At 38.1% G+C, this 23,794-nt stretch overlaps 1 long non-coding RNA gene across 1 annotated transcript; it reads left to right on the top strand.

Annotated features, from left to right (window-relative positions):
* Positions 1–10,765: 10,765 nt before the first annotated feature.
* On the top strand, positions 10,766–23,376 carry LOC120874298. The gene is made up of 3 exons (XR_005723629.1): positions 10,766–10,790; positions 19,988–19,993; positions 23,296–23,376. It is a non-coding gene; the product is annotated as an uncharacterized LOC120874298 (long non-coding RNA).
* The last annotated feature ends 418 nt before the right edge of the window (positions 23,377–23,794 follow it).

Genomic DNA, 23,794 nt, shown 5'->3' with positions numbered 1-23,794 from the left:
ACAGTATTAGTTATTTGATAAGTTTAAAATATTTGAACTTATTCATATTTTATGCATGCATGCATGGGTGCATTCTAGGTTGCTTCAGTCACGTCCAAATCTTTGGTCATCTAATGCGAACAGCCAACTCATTGGAAATGATCCTGATGCTGGAAAAGACTGAGGGCAGAAGGAGCAGAGGGCATCAGAGGATGAGATGGCTGGATGGCATCACCGATGCAATGGACATGAATTTGGGCAAACTCCAGGAGATGGTGAGGGACAGGGCGGCCAGATGTGCTGTAGTCCATGGGGTTGCGAAGAGTTGGACACAACTTAGTGACTGAACAATATATAAATAATCAGAACTTGAAATTAGCTAATAATTAATTTTTAATTTGACATTGAAAATGTATATTACTTATTTTTTCTTCTTATATGTACAAGTACATATATGAAGGTGATTATTGCATATATGTGTGTATATACCTATATATAATCACTATCATTACCAGCAAATAGAAGTTCTACTCTGTGTCAGATATGGTGTTCACTTTTACGTAAATTTTCTGATTTCAACTTCATAAAAACTTTCAAAATAGATGTTAGTAAGGCTCATTTTATTGATGAAGAAACTGAGGCCGAGAAATGTCAAATAGCTTGTTGAAATTCCTACCACTAGTACATATTAGTGCTAGACTTCGAACGTTTTGTACTTCTTTCATGTATGTCATGTCATCTCCCCAAATAACATATACTAGTGATTAGTGGGCAAGGACCATGCTTTTCACTTCTTCCATATTTTACCCAGTGCTTAGCCTGGTTTGCAAACCTTAGGTGACCAAAAAATATTTTCTGACTGAAGCTTAGAGGCTGAAGCTTCATAGAAATTAATTTTAAAGAGAAAGGAAACTAGAGAAGACTACAGAATATTCATATCATTTATTTCTACAAAGTGTACCCTGAAAAAATTTGGAGAATTCGTTACTGCAAAGATGATAAGCATTACATAGGCAATATCAACTGTCGGTGTTGTCTTGAGGAATGGAAACTAAAATTTGCGTTTGGAAAACTCTTTAAAATATTTGATGTATTTTCACAGATGTCTTCAATCAAGGAATGGCTTTCAATAATAAAATAATAGATGTAGCTCCCTACAGTATTATGCTAATGAACAGGAAGGACTAATCACTTTAAATTGAAAAATGTAATAAACGTACACTAGTTTAGAAAATCTTAGCCAGCAACAGGGTATAGTTCACCTAGTTGCTGTAGCATTTTGTAAAGAATGGATTTGGAAGTCCGCCTGCTTAGCTAAGTAGGCATATTTGGGTGCAGTGAGCTGTTTCAAGCAAGCCATTTCAATTATGTGAGAGTATAAACTACTTTAGAATTACATTGTAAACAGCATTTTCAATCTTGTTCTGCAATTATACATTGAATGTAGAATCAAATCAGAATATAGAAATTCTAAAGACTTCTGGCAGGAATAAAAAAGGGGCCTGATTCTCTAAACAAGGGCACAATTTTCCAGCAGCTGGCTTGGCTTCCCTAGCAGCCACTCAGTTAAATCCTTGTTACACAGGCAAGTTCCATAGATATCAATCGTGAGCAACTCATTCATGGAAAAACCCTGCCACTAAACACATCCACTAGTTTTGTCCTCTTTCCGCTCTCTTAGAATTAACTCTTAATGCAGAGTAGTGGAGCATGGGAGGCAGCAGCGATGATGTGCTGAAAAGCATGAGTATTAGAATTGATTGTGTAAGTCAGAGGTTTGGCACCTGAAGGACCTCAGGCAAAATGACTTAACATTTGTGAGCTTAGCTTTCACCTGTGTACATGAGGATAATATTACCAGTTACTTCTTAGAATTACAGAAGTATGAAAAGATATAGTATATGGAAAGATCTTATCTCAGTACTTGGAAGCATAATTCCTCAAAAAATATTAATTTTTCTCAGAGTTGACTTTCCAAATGGTGGCATAAGGAGCTCAAAAGAAGTGATAATAACTGGTGAAAAATATTTTTTAAAAATTAAAATCTCTGGAAATAGTCCTAATGACATAGAAGATGAATATATATATACAGATATATATATATAGATTCAAGTAAGACTACTAAATCAAGGTAAAAATAGTGAAAGACTATGTTGTTGAACACTCTCCCCTTTCTGCAGCTCAGCAAGAGGGAAGCTGGTTGAACCAGCTTCTGGGCAGGTTGAACCAAGAACACTAGGCTCTCTCTCATCCCAGATCTGAGTAAAGAGATGTGATTTCTATTTGGTAAAAGGAAGCTACCAGTATATTTCAGCTCGTAGTCATGAAGCGAAATAAATGCCAGGCAATTGCCCCCAAGAGATCAGAGACATTTAAGCCTAAGAATGCTGCTGAAAAAAAAAAGAGAGAGCGAGCAAGAGAGGGCTTTCTAGTGACAAGTAATTAAGAAGAGGCTGGCAGCCCTATGAGAACAATAAGCTAAATCATATACTAACTAGGAGCCTATCAGACAATCATAGAAAGAGAAGCTAAGAAAAGCTCTTCAGGAGTCAGAGTAAACTGAAAGACTGGCCTCAAAAACTACCCCTGCAATTGGGAGATGGGGGCTGACACATATACACTACTTTATATAGAATAGGTAACTAATAAGAACCTGCTGTATAGCACAGGAAACTCTATTAAATACTCTGCAATGGCCTATATGGGAAAATGATCTAAAAAAGAGTGGAGATATATATATATAAACTGGATATATGTATAACTGATTCACTTTGCTGTACACCCGGAACTAGCACAATATTGTAATCAACTATCCTCCAAAACAATTAAAAACAAGCAGACAAAACTAGCACTGCAAAAGTATCCTGTTTAATTAGACCAGAAAGAGAACAAATTATGCTCCACCATATTGTTGTAAAAAGTAAAGCTACTGGCCAACACTTAGTGAAGGCAAAGAACTGGCTGTTGATGCCAACAGAGGCAGCCAGGGTAAGGGGAAAGATGGGGGAAAGAGATAGTAAAAGGAAATCCTCCTAAAGTCTCTCATCACAGGCTGTGCCCTGCATGGAGTGATAGCAGAGATTTCACATTGCAGGGGAGAAGACTTCACTAAAATAATTCAGCCAAGTCACCATAACAGCCAAGTCATCATAAATAAATAAGTAAATACAAGGCAACAACAATAACAAGCTTTGGAGGAATATTAGGATTCAGAGTTGCTACAACAGATTTCTAGCATGTTTCATTTCCAACAAATATTTTTATATATGCAAAGAAACAGGAAAGTTTTATCCATATAAAAGGAAAAACAGAGGCAACATAAAATGGTTTTTAAAGGGCTGAGATATCAGATATAAAACACAAAGCCTTCAAAGGGACTATAATAGATGTGTATAAAGTAGCAAAGGTAATCAAGCTTCAGAAAGTAAAGCAAGATTCAAAGACAAAGATTCAAAAAAGAGAACATCAATAAAGAGAGATACAACAACAAAATGAAAATTTGTAACTGAAAAGTACAGTGTTAAAATATCACAAGAGAGGCTCTACAGTATATGTGTCAAGTAGCAAGAAAAAAATCATATATTCACCCAACAATGAGATACCAATTCTTCTCAGGTAGACATGGAATACTTTCAGGGGTAGATTATATGTTAAGTCATAAAACAAGTCCCAGTAATACATCTACACTTTAACAAAGTTTGATAGAGATTATGAAAACTAAAGAACAGAGAAAAAATAAAGGACAATGGTCACAGATTTAGAATTAAAGGATACAATTAGGAAGAACAAAATATACATAATGGAAGTACCATAAAGAGAGGAGAGAGGAAAAAGGGAGAAGAAAGACTATTTCCAAAAATAAATGTCATATTTAAATTTTGGAGGGGAAAAAACAAGCAAACAACTCTAACCAAAAAACTTAAATGCACAAAAACTATCCTTCAGAACCTAGTGTGTGAAGTCGCTCAGTCATGTCCGACTCTTTGCGACCCCGTGGACTGTAGCCCACCAGGCTACAGGCAAGAATACTGGAGTGGGTTGCCATTTCCTTCTCCAGGGGATCTTCCCAACCCAGGGATTGAACCCAGGTCTCCTGCATTGCAGGCAGACGCTTTATCCTCTGAGCCACCAGGGAAGCCTTCAGAACCTAGACAGCTCATTAAAAAGCAGAAACATTACCTTACCAACAAAAGTCCGTCTAGTCAAAGCTATGGTTTTTCCAGTTGTCATATATTGATGTGAGAGTTGGGCTATAAACAAAGCTGAGTGCCGAAGAATTGATGCTTTTGAACTGTGGTGTTGGAGAAGACTCTTGAGAATCCCTTGGACTGCAAGGAGATCCAACCAGTCCATCCTAAAGGAGATCAGTCCTGGGTGTTCATTGGAAGGACTGATGCTGAAGCTGAAACTCCAATACTGTGGCCACCTGATGCAAAGAACCGACTCATTGGAGAAGACCCTGATGCTGGGAAAGATTGAACTCAGGAGGAGAAGGGGACAACAGAGGATGAGATGGTTGGATGGCATCACTGACTCGATGGACATGAGTTTGAGTAGGTTCTGAAAGTTGATGATGTACAGGGAAGTCTGGTGTGCTGCAGTCCATGGGGGTCGCAAGAGTTGGAAACAACTGAGCGACTGAACTGAACTGATCCTTCAGAAGTGAAGAGAATATAAAGTCATCCTCAGATAAGTAAAAGCTGATAGACTTTTTTGCTACCAGGCCTATTTTAGAGAAACACTAAAGAGAGTTCTTCAGAAAGCAACTGATCTCAGACATTAATATGAATCCAAAGAGCACTGGTAAAGGTAATTTTGTAGGTAATTACAGAAGGCAGTGCAATTGCTCTTTCTTCTCTTTCCTCTCTCAGCTGCTTTAGAAAGCTATTCCATAAATATATATTTTACAGGTAACTGTATTGTTGGGCCTAAAATGATGTATGAACGTGAAGTCGCTCAGTCATGTCCGACTCTTTGCGACCCCATGGACTGTAGCCTATCAGGCTCCTCTGTCCATGAAATTTTCCAGGCAAGAGTGCTGGAGTGGGGTGCCATTTCCTTCTCCAGGGGATCTTCCCGACCGAGGAATCGAACCCTGGTCTCCTGCATTGCAGGCAGATGCTTTACTGTCTGAGCCACCAGGAAGCCCAAAATGATGTATATGCAATCTATTAGATAATAAATCAAAACGGGAGGGGTGGGAACAAAGGTACATGGAAACGGTATCAGATGGTGTGCCTGCACACTAAGTCAGCTTCAGTCGTTGTCTGACTCTGTGTATGGACTATAGCCTGCTAGGCCGCTCTGTCCATGGGATTCTCCAGGTACGAATCCTGGAGTGGGTTGCCGTGCCCTTCCCCAATGGATCTTCCTAATTCAGGGATCAAACCCTGTGTCTCTTGCAACTGCTGCATTGGCAGGTGGGTTCTTTACCACGAGCGCCACATGGAAGCCCTATCAGATGGTGTCTAGAATCTAAAGGAACAAGGAAGAGAGTGAGATGGTAAATGAAAAGATCCACATTAGCAAACAATAAATGTCTGCACGATCTTTCTTCTTTCAGCTTCTTTAAAACATACATTTATATAAAAGCAATAATTATACCATTATATTGTACTATATAAATGCAGTATGTTTGGCAATCATATCAAAAGAAGGGAGAAGAGGGATTTGAGCTATGTAGGATTTGATATATAGATATTTTTATATCTTACTTAAAGTACATTCTGGTAAATTAAGGGGAATATGATAGGCAATTAAGCAATCACCAAGAAAAAACTCCTTCAAAAAAGGTCTGTCTGGCTTCTTTTACTTAGAATAATACTTTGAAGATTGGCCTATACTACTTTGTGTTTTATTAGTCCATTCCCTTTTAATACATGATTGTATTCCACTGTCTGAGTGCACTACAGTTTGTTTTCCAAGTCTCTTATTTACTTTGAATAACTTTGCTTTACTTTTATTAACTAAGTCTACTGGTTGGTTGACCATTAGGTCAACTTGTCTCTCTGTAAATTGGATGAAAATGGTGGCTAATAATGTACCATCAAAAATAAACTTATAATTCAATTTAGCAATGCATAGTCCATGGAAGGTAAAGTCTTATAAACAGATATTTTACAAAGAAGTTTCCATTATGAAATAAAGTTTGAAAACTGCAACTGTATCTCTCTCACATGCACACCAGCTTATTCCAAGCATTGAGATATCCTGCAGTTAAAGAACCCTGTTTATCATTTGAATCCAGATTTTCAGTTTATTAGCATTAGAACTCTGCCGCTTTTCAGGTTACATTACAATTTTGGAAACATTGCTCTATATACATTCTGTATTTGTATTTAATATATATATGCACAAAGAGGCAGACATTGTATCAATACTAAAACACATGTACATGTGTGTTTCACAGGTACACCTGTGTAGATTATTGAGGCAATTACTAGAGTAAGTTAACGGAACACTATTCTGCTTCATGTCTAATAGCCCATGAGAAAAATTCCCATGGACTTGTGGAAAGGAAATGCATGTGAAATATGCATTTTGAAGTCAATAATTTCACCTTTCAACAAAAGTACAGAGAAAGGTGGAAATTTTTCTTAAAGCTCTATAAGAATTAATGTAGACGGCATTTTTTCCAATGATTCACTCTATCTTGCCTCTTTGTATGTAATTTAATCCTTTTTGATGATAAATATACATATATACATGTAGACGGAGAAGGAAATGGCAGCCCACTCCAGTGTTCTTGCCTGGAGAATCCCAGGGATGGCGGGGCCTGGTGGGCTGCCGTCTATGGGGTCGCACAGAGTCGGACACGACTGAAGCGACTCAGCAGCAGCAGCAGCAGTATACATGTAGACATAGGAGGATCATCTTAAGTAAGATAGGCTGCACATCCCGTAGACATGCTGCTAGTACATGGAGACCATTTCAGTAAAAGACTAACTTGCCCTGGGATGAGTATTTGCAAAATTTTCGATGTGATATTCTCAAATTTCCAGAAGCAAAAAGTACAGATATAGCACGATTTATTGTTTTCAGTTACTGAAAAGGTACAGCATAAACATGAGTGTGTAAATTGATAGCTCTGGCAAAAAAAAAAAAAAAAGATTTATATGTTTAACTATGATGTCCATGTCTGGTAGAAGGAAGGCCTGCTCAGGTGGGAGTGGGCAAGCTGAGAAAAGATGGAATAATTAGCTGTTAGAGGAATGAAGGACATTGATGACCATATAAAGCAAAAGAATACGTCAGATTTTCTTAGGAGACCTAGAAGGATAGGAGGCTGTAGTTAAACTTTGAAGAATAAAATATTAAGATTTTGTAGCTACAAGGTGGTTCAAAGATGATGACGTTTAGTATTTATAGAGTTGAAACAGGATTGTGTCAATGATCAATGGAGTGAGTCAGAAGAAACTGAGCTGGATGCTAAACAGGTTCTTCACAGAGAGTTTTAAAGGCCCTTAAGAAGATGGAAATGCCTGAGTAGGAAAGCAAATAGTTAGGCAGCAATGTTAGACACCAGTAAGGAGAGTGAAGAGTCACAGAACATGGCGGCACACACCTCAAATGAAGAGAGGATTTTACAAAAGAGAGGAGTGCTGTTCTAGAAGTCGTGTTGAAGTAGAAGTTACGTGGAAGAAGGGAGGAGACCCAGTTTTTCTTGAAATAAGTGTAAAGGGGATTGGGTTTACAGGGAGGGAGTCAGATTTTTGTTAGAGCAAAAGGGAGAGTAGACATTCTATCACAATTTTTATTTATTTATTTTGAAAGCAAAGGCAGAAATATTTAACAGTCTTGGTTTTTCTAATTAGCATCAGGGGAAGGATGACTACAGACCCAAGCAATATAATAAAAACAATTTTGTAACAAAAGATCTTCAAAAGTAGGAATGTTTTCACTGTAGAGGATTCCTGAGGGCATAGTAGAAATGGATGGAAAGGAGAGGAGGTGAGGAAATTAGTCATAGAAGAGGAAGTACAGAGAAGCAATGGGATGGGAGTTCAGAGAGGTATGGGTAATGAGTATGAGATAATATTGTGGCTCTGGAGTTAAGGTGCATCCCTTGGAAAATTGCTAAACTTTCTAAGCCTGTTTTCTTATCTCTCAAGTGGGAAAAAAATTGAATGAGATAATACATGTACCATTTTTCTATATAGTGCCCTAGATACAGTAAGTGCTTAATTAAATTATGAATATATATATATATGTACATTGTAGCTTCAGAAGATCAAGGTTGTCTAGCATATGAAGCACAATTAGCTAGCCTAAAGGCTCTGGGTTTCGAGTAGATCTCTGTCAGCACCTTGTACAAATGCAAATTAACACCCACGGAAGAACAGTAAGAAGCCAGAAGAATTTTTGCTTGGTGTCATAAGCACTTTGCTTATTGCACTAGCAGTATAATCCGTTTTAGTGCAGGGTGATATTTGCTCTGTTGGAGAATAGACAGAGTAGTACAAGAGCAAAGAGAAGTCATGACTAATTCTATTGGGTTAGCAAAAAAGTTCATTTGCGTTTTTCCATAAGATTCAATAGAAAAAACTGAACAAGTTTTGGCCAACCCAAAACCTGTGTGGAAATTCAGGGAGTGCCATGCAGACATATACTCCTGAGACTGAGTCAGATTCTAAAGGTGGAGTACGAATAGAGAGGGAACTGCAGGTGCAAAGACTTTTAGTCATGAAAGGCATAGAATATTCTGCTGAAAACAGCAAGAGCATTCATGTGATAAAGCCCTGAGATGGATGGAAGCAGTGAAGGAATTGGAATTGAAGCTGGGAAGTGGGCTGATTCTAAAAACCAAGTAACAGGGAGCCAAACAATAGCTGAATGAGTCATTTCAGATCAGTAAGAAAAATAAGCTGTTTTTGGAAAGACACCCTACACTGGGTTCTCCAGAGGAAGAATATTCTTGGAGGGAGAAATAAGAAATTCTGGGAAGACAAAGGCAATGGATGTAATAGGTACAATGAGTTTCTAACAGACAGAATGTCCACACCATTCAACGGTGGCTGTCTTCTAGAGAGGAACACAGCTTTCAAATCACTGTCTCACTCAGATCAGGGCCTCAATTCCATCATCAGTTCAACCCACATCATTTAACTTTCAATAATTCCCCCAAATCATTCACACAAAAGGGTCAACGACATATAAAAATTTACCAGATCCAATCTTTCATTTAAAGATAAGGAGATAAGTTCAGAAACAGTTAGGCGCCTGGCCCCAGAATGTGTTGCTGCTTAGTGGCAGAGTTAGAACTTGAATTCTGGCATTTGGAATGGTAGTGAGACGGGAATCCAAGTTCTTGTCCACAGAGCCGAAGAACGGAATCCATGAACGAGCAAATACTCATGGTAGCAACCAAATAGGATGTATTATAGAGGAAGAAAGTACAAAGCTCTCAGCATAGATACTGAGAAAGGGTAAAGAGTGCTGCCTCTACCCCTACCCCACCTACCCCACCCCCCTGCCCCCCACATGGAGGTGGGACCTAGAACAGTTTTTAAGTCCTTCCTTAAATCACATTATTTCTACCCAATCAATTTAAAAGTCAAGATACTTAACTTGGAGAAGGAAATGGCAACCCACTTCAGTATTCTTGCCTGGAGAATCCCATGGACAGAGGAGCCTGGTGAGTTATAGTCCATAGGGTCACACAGAGTCAGACATGACTGAAATGACTTGGCATGGCTTCTCTTGATCCTTGGATTAAGTCACTACCCTTTTTCATGTCCTCTGGCCATTTTCCCATGGGCTTAAGATTAATGATCACCAGTTGTTTTCCCTTAAGCATATGGAACAGAATTTAATTACTGTACTTCCCTGGATCTGAGTGCTGATAATTTATCAGACTAAAGACATATTCCAGGAATCCAGGACAAGGAGCAGGATGTTTACTGAAAACAAGACCAAGATCTCAGAAGCCCTCTCCTCCTAAGATCTGTGACATGAGAGGTTAAAAAAAAATGCATATTGTGAGAGCTGCAAGGTAAGTTTTATCTGGGGCAAAATGGACTGCAGTCTGGGAGACAGCACCTCAGATAGCTCTGAGAAACTGCTCAAAAGAGGTATTGAGGGAAGGTCAGTAAGGGGGAGTTCAGTGCAATCAAGCACTCATTTTACAAAAGGTTTTCTGCTAGTCATCAGGAACTGATATCACTATAAAGGGATTTAGTGTTTTTCTAGATATGAGGAAATGAAAGGATTGGCATCATGAATTTGGTTCCTAAAATATCTAACTATCTAAAGATCTTTAGAAATGCTGGACTGTATGAAGCACAAGCTGGAATCAAGATTGCTGGAAGAAATATTAATAACCTCAGATATGCAGATGACACCACCCTTATGGCAGAAAGTGAAGAAGAACTAAAGAGCTTCGATGAAAGTGAAAGAGGAGAGTGAAAAAGTTGGCTTAAAGCTCAGCATTCAAAAAACTAAGATCATGGTATCTGGTCCTATCACTTCATGGCAAATACATGGGGAAACAATGACAGACTTTATTTTGTGGGGCTCCAAAATCACTGCAGATGGTGACTGCAGCCATGAAATTAAAAGACACTTGTTCCTTGGAAGAAAAGTTATGAACAACCTAGACAGCATATTAAAAAGCAGAGATATTACTTTGCCAACAAAGGTCCATCTAGTCAAAGCTATGGTATTTCCAGTAGTCATGTATGGATGAGAGAGTTGGACTATACAGAAAGCTGAGCACAGAAGAATTGATGCGTTTGAACTGTTGTGTTGGAGAAGACTCTTGAAAGTCCCTTGGACTGCAAGGAGATCCAACCAGTCCATCCTAAAGGAAATCAGTACTGAATAGTCACTGGAGGGACTGATGCTGAAGCTGAAACTCCAATACTTTGGCCACCTGTTGTGAAGAATGGACTCATTGGAAAAGACCCAGATGCTGGGAAAGATTGAAGGCAGGAGTAGAAGGGGATGACAGAGGATAAGATGGTTGGATGGCATCATTGACTCAATGGATATGAGTTTGAGTAGGCTCTGGGAGCTGGTGATGGACAGGAAAGCCTGGCATGCTGCATTCCATGGGGTTGGAAAGAGTTGGACAGGACTGAGTGACTAAACTGATATAAAGATATATTTGACCAGTTTCCCTGGAGTACAAAGTGCCTCACTCTCCACGCTCAATTCCCCTCAGGGGTGTTGGAGGTTAGCAGGTACAGTAGCACAGGCAGATGGCAAGTGCTCTTGTTGTTGTTCAATCACTGGCCAATGCTCTTGGCAAGTGGCAACTTGTAATTGACTTAGGCATGTGTAAAAGGGCTGCGGTGGAGATAGGATGGTTGAGAAAGGGGATAAAGGACAGAGACTGAAGAGCTGTGGAAAAGAGGAATACAGAAATGACAGAGTAGGGGATGTGTTTGTTGCTGAAACTTGGTCTCTATCCACCTATGCCGAATAGAAACATAGAGACTGAGGCTTGGATGGAGTTGAAAAGGATAGCTTTTATTGCTTTGCTAGGAATAAAGGGCCAAAGTGGGCTAATGCCCTCAAGTCTGAGTGACCCACCCTGGAGAGTGTAACGAGGAGTTATATAGTGTTCACAGAGCAGATCATGATCAGCCCATGGTCAATTCTTGGATTGGTTGGCATTAAGCTGAAGGTTCGAGTATTATCAATCTCCTGGTTTCAACCAGTCTAGAGTTTATGGTCTTGTGGTCATCAGTTTTCATCTGGATGGGGTCTGCCTATAAACACAACTTAGGAATGCGTGTCAGGCCTTGATCTATATCTTTCAGGGAGCTATGAGTTTGGTGATTCTGCTATGTGGCAGATTTACAGTCTAAATTGTTACTGGTTCCCCAGCTCAATAGCTATTCTTTGTTCTACATCTTCACATTTCCCAATCATTAACTCATGAGTCAGCAATACACTTCAAAAGAGAAGGATACAGGGTTTGTACATGGTTTCATACTGAAGGCCAATGTCGTTTACCCTCAGTAGAGTGTGCCTGTACGTGCTGTGATTATGCCTTCCTGGTAAAGGTATTTTAAACTTTTCAGCTCAGGTAGTTATATAACTAAGACTCTCATGAGAATTTTCCCATTAGTTTTTTTTTTTTTTTTTAGATTTTTATATGAAGATATTTAACATAGATCAATAGTAACAGTCTCCTACAAGTAACTGTGGAAAATTATGACCTCTGAGATTTAAAATGTAGAAGCAATGTATAATGCCAGAGATCCACAATATATGAAAGCATCTTAAACGATGGAAAACCTCAAAGGGCTTGACCCAAGGGATTAGCTTCTCTATAGAGGATGTCTCAATTAGGAAGCAGCTCATTTACCAGAAACAGCAGAAGAGAAGAGCAGAATGGGTAAACCTTGACAATGTCTATCTTCCCTCATTCACTGTGAAGAAGTGTCCTGATACAAGCTCTCAAGATTCCAGTTCCTATGGCAAACTGATCTCTACTGTGGAAATGGTTTCATGAAGACATCAGAGGTTATGCCTGGTGCTACTGAAAACAAAATACAACTCGCTCACTAACCTGGCCCTCTTCCTTGCTCAGCCAACAAATTCAGATTGCAATTTGACTTCCATGAAGCTTTGCTTAGTGGAAGATTGAATTGGTCATATTGATGCAAATGTGCTCAGCTTTATGACAGTTATATTTCTCATTGTAAATCAATAGGATAGCCTTTGCTTTTCACATCACTCAACCTGAGACTGATTCATGGGAATTCTTTCCAAAAAGACAAATACATTCTCAATACGTTGACAAAATTGTGTCTCTGAGTTGGCAAGGCTGAAGGCCAGACTGTGGACTGTGGTGAATCCTCCAAGCCAAGGACATCTTATGTGATTTTTGCCAGCCAGCTTTTCCCTTGAGGGCTTTGACCTTTCTGTGTCCTTAGCTTCAAATACTTACTATTTCCTACACAAAAATATATGCCTAAAGCAAAGAAAAGATTTTAGTTATCTTAACAAGTAAAGATAAAATTCCCTTAGTAGGGTTCTTTTTTGTTTCCTCCAAGACCAGGAAAATACTAAATAAACATATCAAGTATTAAAGGAGCACTACAGAAAAAGAAAGGAATTTTTCCTTTTTTTAAAAGCTTTCAGTTACATTTAATAAGCTGTCAAATCACCTTATTTTTACTGTGGTGCATTATGTAGAAGGGAGTTTAGATGCAATAATCTATATTTCAAATGATGCACACTAATGATTTTAGTAAATAGCCATATTTTTATTATTATTTTAGCAAACACTGTATCTAAAAGGTATCCTGTGTTTTAAAGCAGATAAAATGAGCTCATGAATGCTAATACCTATTTTCTTGACAGTAAATTTTTCCTAATGCATTAATTATGACTCCAGATAGACCAATGATTATTTCATATATTCTAATTAGGAATTACTTTATTCAGTCAGCCATACACATCAGTAAACAAGTGGAATAAATTCCTGAGGGAAATGATAAAAAGACAATGATTTCCTTCCCATTACAGCTTGGAGAATTTACCCCACAATCAAGGAGTACTTCAAGAAGAAAATGGAGAGTTAGAAAATACAGTTGCAGGTGTAAGCACTTGGCAAGTCACGTTGCTTTGCAAGGATGAAATGAAAATGGACATCTTTATTACTTATCATATACAGAGAAATGCACTAGTTATTATGATCTCCTTTAAGAAATAAGCAAAAATACAATCAAATTAGTTGTTTTTGTAGGAGAACAAACTGGAATGTAATCATCTCATTTAAATACTAGATTCCCAGAAAGGAGAAAGATGAAGCCAACTCAGCACATTTCTAATTATTTATTCCTTTAATACACAGATTTATCCCCTCAAGATCAAGCTTATCTATATTAATTTTTGATGCTACCATATGCAATAGAAGTGCTCATTTCATGTTTTGGTCCAGGATCTTGTGATGAAAATAAGGAGCAGAGGGGGTAGTGGGAAGAGGGAGATTCATTAAGCTGGCTGATTTAACTACGGTCTGTATTTGGACATCCCATTTATCATTTTATTTTTAGCTGTCAAAGACATTTTCAAAAATCATTGTGCAGAGGGAAATGGTATGGCTTTAAAATACATGCATTTGTTATATTTTGTTTTCTTCTTATCAAGTCAGTGTCACAAGTATAAGCTGCATTCTTTCAGTATAGCTTTTAGACTTGTTTTGAGTTAATTTGTTCACTCACCAGCCATTGTTATAGCGCATCAGTAAATACAATCTCATAATTAACAATGATCCACATTACTTAAGGTGAAATACTCAGAGGTCCTTTAGTTCACATTAGGGGCTTGGAAGTAGAACATTTTAATTATCTGGAATGCAGTCAACAGCAAATTAAACATTAAAAGACCAAAAGCTTTTTTTTTTATAAAATCACAATTCAGCGTCTGGGCTTTTATAATAATTTGTTTTTCTGACCATGGAAAGCCTTTAGAAAAAGTCAGCAAATCATTCTATTTGTTCTAATGGAGGAATAAAGTCTTGAACTCATGGGCAGCTGGTTGAAATAAGGGCTAAAGGTCCCAGCTTATTAAAATTAGTGTCAATCAGTTTAGACAGGTAATCAATAACTGTCCACTTACATTGTTCAACCAGCCATAGTACACAAAAATAATCCTGTATCTATTTTAGTTTCACTAATACTTTACTAGGAATAAGTTGTGAGTGAGGAAGTTGATCATTTTGGAAAATACCTTGAAAAAAAATTTACCAAAAGAGTTGTAAACCTTAAGTATTTAATTGTGGTTCTCCTGTTATGCTAACCTGGACTGATAAAGAGAGCAAGTTTTAAAAAAGAATCTGGAAAAATAATGTTCAAGAGCAAAAACTTTGACAATATTCTTTCGAAATTTTAAAGGCTTTTTTCGTTTAAATCTGTTTGCTAATGGATTATGGGTTTAATACACCATAATAAATGTTTCAAAAGCAGAGATTATTTTTGAAAGATCATAATTCTATTTGTTAAAAATATGCATATTTAGGTATAGACCAATCACTTAACATTTAATTCAATCAAGTTGTGAACATAAAAGTTATGGTAGTTCATGGATGATGTATTGAATGGTTATGGCAAATGATAGTATCCATATGCCAGTTAGACTATTGCATGGCTCACTTTCTTGTCAATACCAAGCCCTAATTTTCAGATGTATGTTCCTCAAAAGCCGTTAGAGGAAACCATCTAGACACTGAAATTCTCACTTACTCTTGAAAGGTCAACAGGCACATGAGATTCACACACTCACCCAAATGAAGAAGAAAAGGAGAGCAATAGATATGTTTATTGTATCCTGAGTGTTTGTGAAAGTATATACTAGAAGAGATGCTGGAAAAGGCAGTGGAATATCTAAATCTTCTATTTTAGAGAGGATAGAAAAATTCCCCCAGGAATATCAGCTACTTAAAGGTAAAGTATAAATCTGAAGGAATCTTTTAAGGCTCCCTTTTCAGTGTTTCATTCCACTGGATCCAGAAACCATATTTTTCTGACCCTATAATGTTTTCATTTTCACTTAAACATCTTCATATACAAATAAAATAATGAAACAGGAAAGTGTTTAAATCTGAAATTAGGTTATCTCAAGCTTTGGGTCACTTTGAAGCAATTGTTTAAGTGTGTAGATTTCTCCTCTCAGATAGCTTATGTAGAAACAAACATTATAAGTATCTCTAAAAGACAAAATGTTACCCATATTAATGAAATTCTATCATAATCACGCTTAAAGAATTATCCCAGAAAGCTTTCAGCTTTAGTCATTCAACAATGTTCCTATAAGGGAATAATTAACCATCCTTTCAAAGGGTGAAATCCACTCTCATAAACAGTCTCTGATTTATTTTCTAAACGGTTTGAACAGGAGACAGGCTCATGTTTTCTCAGAAAGAAAACCAAGCAGCCATAAAAATAAACTTGATTATATGCATTGTATGTCCAGGTTCTTTTAAATATAAAGACCCAAGAGATGCTAAATACCAAGAGGGCGCAGAGAGCAAGATTGCAAAGTAGGGCATGGACCCACCTCCTCCCACAAACACATCAAAACTTCACCTATATAGTGGAACAATTCTCACAGAATGCTTACTGAATGCTGACTGAAGATCTCATACCACTAAAGCTGTAGGAAAGATTCCCATGTAACTGGGTAAAGGGGAATGAAAAGTAGGGCAAAGGGGGAACAGAACGGAATAAGGTGGGGACCTGCACACCTGGGAGAGCTCTCTGAAAAACCAAAGGTTTCTTCACCCCGGAACCCCCTTTACTGACTGAGAGCTCAGTCAGGACAGAAAGGGAGCTTCAAAAACTCAGAGGAGAGTGCAGCAGCTGGCTTGTAGCAGACAGGACAGGGAGAGACAAGAACAGGTAGTCTTTGCCACATCACTGCACTTTCCAGCCTGAGACACGTTTGCTAGTGTGCTCAGAGGCTGGGTGCTAAAAACCGGGCTTCAGCAGACAGACCCGGGGAATAGCTGACTATTTGGAGACAGTCAGAAGCACCTGGAATGTGGCACAAGACTCAAGTTGGGGTGTGCACAGGACAAAGCTTGGGTCTGCCAAAGGAAGCCCAATGTCAGTGCATGCAAGGGAGGGGTGTGACTCCACGTTGCAGCCTCCTTTGCAGCTTGCTCACAGGAAGTGTAGCTCAACCACTAGGGAATCCAGGAGCACACAAGTGTCAGGGTGTTCCCACATGTGGAGGTTGGCCTGAAATCAGAGCCCATTACCAGCATGCTCACAGCTAAAGTGGGGCAGAGGGCAGTGCCAACAGCAGTGTACTCATACACTGGGGAACAGGCAGTGTTGCAGAGCGCATGTCCTAGCGGACAGCTCCTAGGGAGAAATTGACAGTGACTCTTTTCCCAGCAGCAGCACTCTCATCCTGCCTATCTCACGTGACAGCTTAGAAATGAATCTGAGGAGCAGACCCTGCCCCTGAGAGGACTGTGACAATCACAGAATCAAGAGGAGACTCTATCCAACACCCACTGTAGGTCCTGAATACTAATAGCCAGTAACAACACCAATAACACCCCTGGATACCAACACCAATAACACCCCTTGTCAAGGCAAGAACAATCTGTACAATCTGAGGAAAGATGTGGTATACCAAAACCAGCCCTAACTTAAAAAAAAAAAAATATTGGATACAGAGTACAGACAGTGATGTTCCTACATAAAACACCCATTTAAGATCACAGTAGATCACAGTTTCTCCTAAATTCACAGTCAGAGAAATACAAGTGAAATGAAAAGAGCAGAACCATTCATAACTAAAAGAGCAAGAGAAATTCCCTGAAAGGACAGTGAAAGAGGTCTCTGTAGTCTACTAGAGTTGAGTTCAAAAGGGAGGTAATAAAAATGCTAAAGGAGTTAAGAAAGTCTTTCTTGTGGAAATGCAGATCGCTGTAATAAGGAACTAGAAACTACAAACAGGAGCCAATCAAAATTAGACAAATCAATTACCAAGATGAAAATCAAGCAGATGATAAAGACTCTCATCAACTAGGTATAGAGAGAATATAATAAAAGCTATTTATGACTGACTCATAGACAACATAATACTCAGTGATAAAAAGCTGAGTGTTTTCTAGCTAAAATCTGGAGCAAGACAAGGATTCCCACTCTTAACACTTTTATTCAACATAGTATCAGAAGTCCTAGCCACAGAAACATACCAGAAAAAGAAAGATTTCCAAATTGGAAGGAAGAAGTAAAATTTTCATGATATGTAGATGACATGATACTCTCTATATAGAAAACCCTAAAGTCTCCACACAAAACTATTAGAATTGATAAATGAATTTAGCATGTTAACAAGATACAAAATCAACATACAGAAATCTGTTGCATTTCTTTATACTAGCAATGAATATCAGAATGAAAAATTTTAAAATAATCTCTTTTAAAATTATGGCAAAAAATCCTTTGGAATAAACTTTATCAAGGAGATAAAAACTTATTTTCTGACAACTATAAAATATTGAAAAAGGAAACTGGAGATGATTCAAAGATATGGAAAGATACCCCATGCTCTTGGACTGAAAGAATTAATATTGTTAAAACTGCCATTTTACTCAAAGCAATATACAGATTTAAAGTGATCCTTATCGAATTATCCATGACATTTTTATAGGACTAGAACAAATAATCTTAAAATTTATATGAAATCACAGAAAATTCAGAATCGCCAAAACAATCATGAGTAAAAAAGAATAAAGCTGAAGATGTAATTCTCCCAGACTTAAGACAATACTAGAAAAAACTATAAAGTTACAGTACTCAAAACAGCATGGTATTGGGAAAAAACATACACACGGGTCAATGGAATAGAATTGAGAGCCCAGAAATAAACCAATGTAACTACAGTCAATTAATCTTTGACAAAGGAGGTAATAATGTACAACTGAGAAAAAGACAGTCTCTTCAATAAGTTGCACTGAGAAAGCTGGACAACTTCATGTAAATTACAAAGTTAGAACACTCCCTCATACTTTACACAAAAATAAACTCAAAATGGCTTAAAGACTTAAACATAAGATGTGACACCATAAAACTCCTAGAAGAGAACATACACAAAACATCTTCTGACATAAACTGCAGCAATACTTTCTTAGATCAGTCTCCCAAGGCAAAAGCTATAAAAGCAAACATTTAAAAAATGGGACCTAATCAAACTTATAAGCTTTTGCAGAGCAAAGAAAACCATGAGCAAAATGAAAAGACAACTACAATATGGGGGAAAATATTTGCAAGTATTGACATAATTTCCAAAATATATGAACAGTTCATACACTCAATTAAAAAAAAATACATCCTAATCAATAAATTGATAGAAAATCTAAATAGACATATTTCCAGAAAAGATACACAGATAACCAAAAGCCACACAAAAAGATGCTCAAATTTGCTAATTATTAGAGAAATGAAAGTCAAAACTACAATCAGATACCACCTGAGACCAGTTAGAAGGGCCATCATCGAATGTCTGTAAGCAATAAATGCTGGAGAGGGTGTGGAGAAAAGAGAATTCCCCTGCACTGTTGGTGGAAATGTTAATTGGCGCAACCACCATGGAGAACAGTATGGAGGTTCCTTAAAAAACTAAAAATACAGTTACCATATCATCTAGCAATCCCATTCCTGGGCATATATCTTGGAGAAAAATCTAATTCAAAAATATACATGCACCTGGATATTCATAGCTGTGCTATTTATAATGGACAAGACCCGGTAGCAATCTAAGTATCCATTGAAAAGTGGATGGATAAAGAAGATGTGAGATATATATATATATATATATATACACACATACACACACACACATATATATGTATACACACACACACACACACACACACACACACACACAATGGAATACTGCTTAGCCAAAAAACCTGAAATAATGCTACTTGCAACACCATGGATGGACCTAGAGATTATCATACTAAGTGAAGTAAGTCACACAGAGCAAAATATCATATGATATCAGTTGGACCTCCCTAGTGGCTCAGATGGTAAATAATTTGTCTGCAATGCAGGAGACCCAGGTTTGATGGCTGGGTCAGGAAGATCCTCTGGAGAAAGGAATGGCAACCCACTCCAGTATTCTTGCCTAGGGAATCCCATGGACAGAGGAGCCTGCAGGCTATAGTCTATGGTGTCACAAAGAGTTGGACATGGCTGAGCAACCAACACACGCACACATGATATTAATTATATGTAGAATCTAAAAAATAATACAAACAAGTTTATTTACAAAACAGAAACAGACTCACAGATATAGAAAACAAATGTATGCCTATCAAAGAGGAAAGGAGGGGGAGGGACAAATTAGGAGTTTGGGATTAACAGATACACACTACTATACTTAAACAACCAGGACATACTGTAAAGCAGAGGGAATTATATTCAATATCTTGTAAGGACCTATAATGGAAAAGAATCTGGGAAAAAAAAACTGTATATATATATACATGTATTGGAGTCAGCTGGTAAAGAATATGTCTGTAATGCAGGAGACCCTGGTCTGATTCCTAGGTCAGGAAGATCTCCTGGAGATGGGATAGGCTACCCACTACAGTATACTTAGGCTTCCCTGGTAGCTCAGACAGTAAAGAATCTGCCGGCAAGGCTGGAGACCTGGATTTGATCCCTGGGTTGGGAAGATCCCCTGGAGGAGGGCATGGCAACCCACTCCAGTATTCTTGCCTGGAGAATTCCCACGGACAGAGGAGCCTGGAGGGCTACAGTCCATGGGGTGGCAGAGAGTTGGATACAAGTAAGCACAGCACAGGACAACACAAAATCTGAATATCGGAATACTTTTTGTGGTACAATATCTGATCACTTTGCTGCACCCCTGAAACTAACACAACATTGTAAATCAACTATACCTGCCCAAAAAATCCAAGAGATGGGTCTACTGCCACCTAGAAATAAGGTGAAGGCCACTCCTATATTAAAGAAGCAATAGTAGATAGTGTCAAGGCATAGATCTTGGTTGAACATGTGGTCACTAATCCTATTTCTGGGGTATTAACGTTGGCTTCCCACTGACTAGCTGTGGGTGCATAGGTGATGTACTTTCTACTTCAGTTTTCTGGTTATTGATAAAATAGAACCAAAAATGATGTCTCTCATCATCAGGACTTCTCTGAGAGTTAAATCTGTTAGAATTATGTAAATAGCACACAGTAAGAACTCAATAAATATATGCTGCTATGACAATTATTAACTTCTTTTCTTCTTTGTTCTGGCCTATATTTCACCACTTAGAAAAGTCTGGTCTTAGCAACAGAAGACTAAGACATTTTCCAAAATTAATTTTGATATTTCAAAAAGAAAATTAGGGATTATAAGGGCATTATATTGGGGCATTTGATGTAGTTGAAAACAAAGTTGTTTTTTTTTTTCATTTTCCAGTCATATTTGTGCCTGTAAATTGCATATTAGGGTGGATCATCAACATAATAAAATATTATGGTAAAATAGACAATTCTGAACCTAAATATAAAATTCCTTGGCTAATATATCAATTCCAAGGTTAAAACTATAGGTTTTTGCTTTGGGCCTAAATAGAGAAACAACAGTTTTCATGAGGCTTCTTTCACTAAACAGAATCTAGTTTCAATTTGGTGACAATTTAATTCTAGTGCTGCATTCATCTAACAGATTGAAAAGCATTCGCAAGCATATAGTGTATCATTATCCTTGTTTCACAGAGACTCGAAAGCATAGGCGGAAATTAGTGTTTTCAGGCAACTAACCAAGCATTTCTTGGTAGGGTGCTGGGTACTGAGCATCCTAGGAGTTAATGTATATCTTAAAATATCTCATTTATTGACATTTTCTTAAAAAAAAAAATCAAGGCTAATTTAAGCAGAAAATGAGTGAGTTATACAAATTGAACAAAACTTTGCAACACCTAGCTCTACGCTAGTTGCATAGGGAGATATCAAAGTGATTGAAACAGGATGCTTTCCTCAAAGGGCATATATTTTGTTAACGAGATAATAGCAATGATAATGGCTAACATAATCTAGGCGCTTGTGTGTTTGTGTCTCAGTTTTTGCAACCCCATGGACTGTAGCCTGCCAGTCTCCTCTGTCCATGGGATTTCCCAGGCAAGAATACTGGAGTAAGTTGCCATTTCCTCCTGCAGGGGATCTTCCTGACCCAGAGATCAAACCCATATCTCCTGCTTTGGCAGGTGGATTCTTTACCACTGAGCCACCTGGGAAGCCCATTCTGAATGCTAACTAGATGTCAACCATTATACTGAGTCCGTTATATGTTGTGCCAATTTATTTTTTATAATCAACCCTATAGTCAGGTACCAATCTACCCAATGCATAGTAAAACGGAAACTGAGGATTACAGAGGTTGAGAGATTTTCCCAAGGTTACATGATGATGGTTGGGGGGAGGCTAATAAATTTCATTTGCCTCACCACAGGTAGGACCTCACTGTTGGTGGGACTCTGCATCCCCAGGAAAAATGCCCTGACCCCCTTGGGACTTGACACAGTAGTCCTTCAAGGCTTCACATTTACCACCTCATATCCTCTCTTTTCTCGCCTCCTTAAAGACTTTTGTATATAGACCAGTATCTTGGCTTTTGACGGATTCAATCACCTATGCTCTTTTAATGATCTCACCATCTCCTCCATTCAACTATCCATTTCCACAACTTCAGTCACTAACATTGCTTTCATTAAGGCAATTCCAAGTATCACTCCATAATCAACATCTCCTTTCTTTCTAGTCTACTGCCTGTATTCCAGACTCACGACAATTTTCAAACCCATATAAATGCAGTCCATTGAATCTCCATTTTACTCCCTCTCAGGACTCCTTATGTTCTTACTCCCTCCTTAACCAGCTTAAATTTCGCTGTCCAGCCTGACTACCTCTCCCTTCCCCTCGGATGTAGTTTGGCGAAATGTAACTTTGGATCATTCAGTGCCTCATCTACACTGTGTCGGTTCCTAGACATCAGACTTTTATAAAAGAAAAATATAAAAATACTAATGAGATTTATTTTTTTCCCAGCTTTATTGAAATGTAATTGGCATATAAATTTGTATTAGTCTAAGGTATGTACCATAATGATTCGATACATGTATATATTGCAAAATGTTTACTGCAAAAAATTTAGTTAACATCTACCACCTCTCATAGTTTCACATTCTTTTCTTGTGGTAGGCACTAATAAGACCCATGTTCTTCACAACTTTCCAACATAAAACACAGTATCATTAACTGTAGTTACCATGCTGTGCAGAACATTTCTAGAATTTATCTCATACCTAGAAGTTTGTGCCTTTCGACCACCTTCACCCATTGCACTACACTCTGCTTCCTCTGGCAATCAGCAGTCTGTTCCATATCAATGGAGTTTTTTTGTTGTTGTTTTAGTTTGAAATTCTACATGTAAGTGAGATTACAAGTATTTATCTGACTTAATTTAGCATAATGCCCTCAAAGCTCATCTACATTGTTGCAAATGGCAAGATTTCAGTCTTTTCATAGCTGAGTAACTAGTGGAAGGAATGATGCTAAAGCTGAAACTCCAGTACTTTGGCCACCTCATATGAAGAGTTGACTCATTGGAAAAGACTCTGATGCTGGAAGGGATTGGGGGCAGGAGGAGAAGGGGACGACAGAGGATGAGATGGCTGGATGGCATCACTGACTTGACAAACGTGAGTCTGAGTGAACTCTGGGAGTTGGTGACGGACAGGGGGCCCTGGCGTGCTGCAGTTTATGGGGTCGCAAAGAGTCGGACATGACTGAGCGACTGAACTTAACTGATATAGATGTAAGAGAATATACATTGGAAGCATTGATGTTGAAGCTGAAACTCAAGTACTTTGGCTACCTGATGTGAAGAGCAGACTCATTTGAAACTCATGACCGAGCAACTGAAATGAACTGAACTGACTGCAGAGAATATACATACATATAGACATAAGAGGTGCGGGTTCGAACCCTGTGTCTGGAAGATCCCCTGAAAGAGGGCATGGCAACTCACTCTAATATTCTTGTCTGGAGAATCCCATGGACAAAGGAACCTAGAGGGATATATTCCATAGGGTCACAAAGTATAGGACTAAGCTACTTAGCATGCATACAGTTGAAGAATGCAGGGACTAAAAGCACCGACTTCTGTGCACAGTCAAAAATCTATGTACAGCATTACCTTCAGCCCTCTCTACCTGCAGTTTCACATCTGACTTTGTAAGTAGTGATTAATCCTTCAGTTTGATCTAGGCAAATAAGTTCTTGGATGACTTTAAATATAAATAATATTTTTCCACTTCTCAA

Source organism: Oryx dammah, unplaced genomic scaffold (assembly GCF_014754425.2).
Source record: "Oryx dammah isolate SB20612 unplaced genomic scaffold, SCBI_Odam_1.1 HiC_scaffold_15, whole genome shotgun sequence".
Taxonomy (NCBI): Eukaryota; Metazoa; Chordata; class Mammalia; order Artiodactyla; family Bovidae; genus Oryx; species Oryx dammah.
Note: the sequence above shows the minus strand (reverse complement) of the source record. Positions and strands in the feature narration are given on the sequence as shown.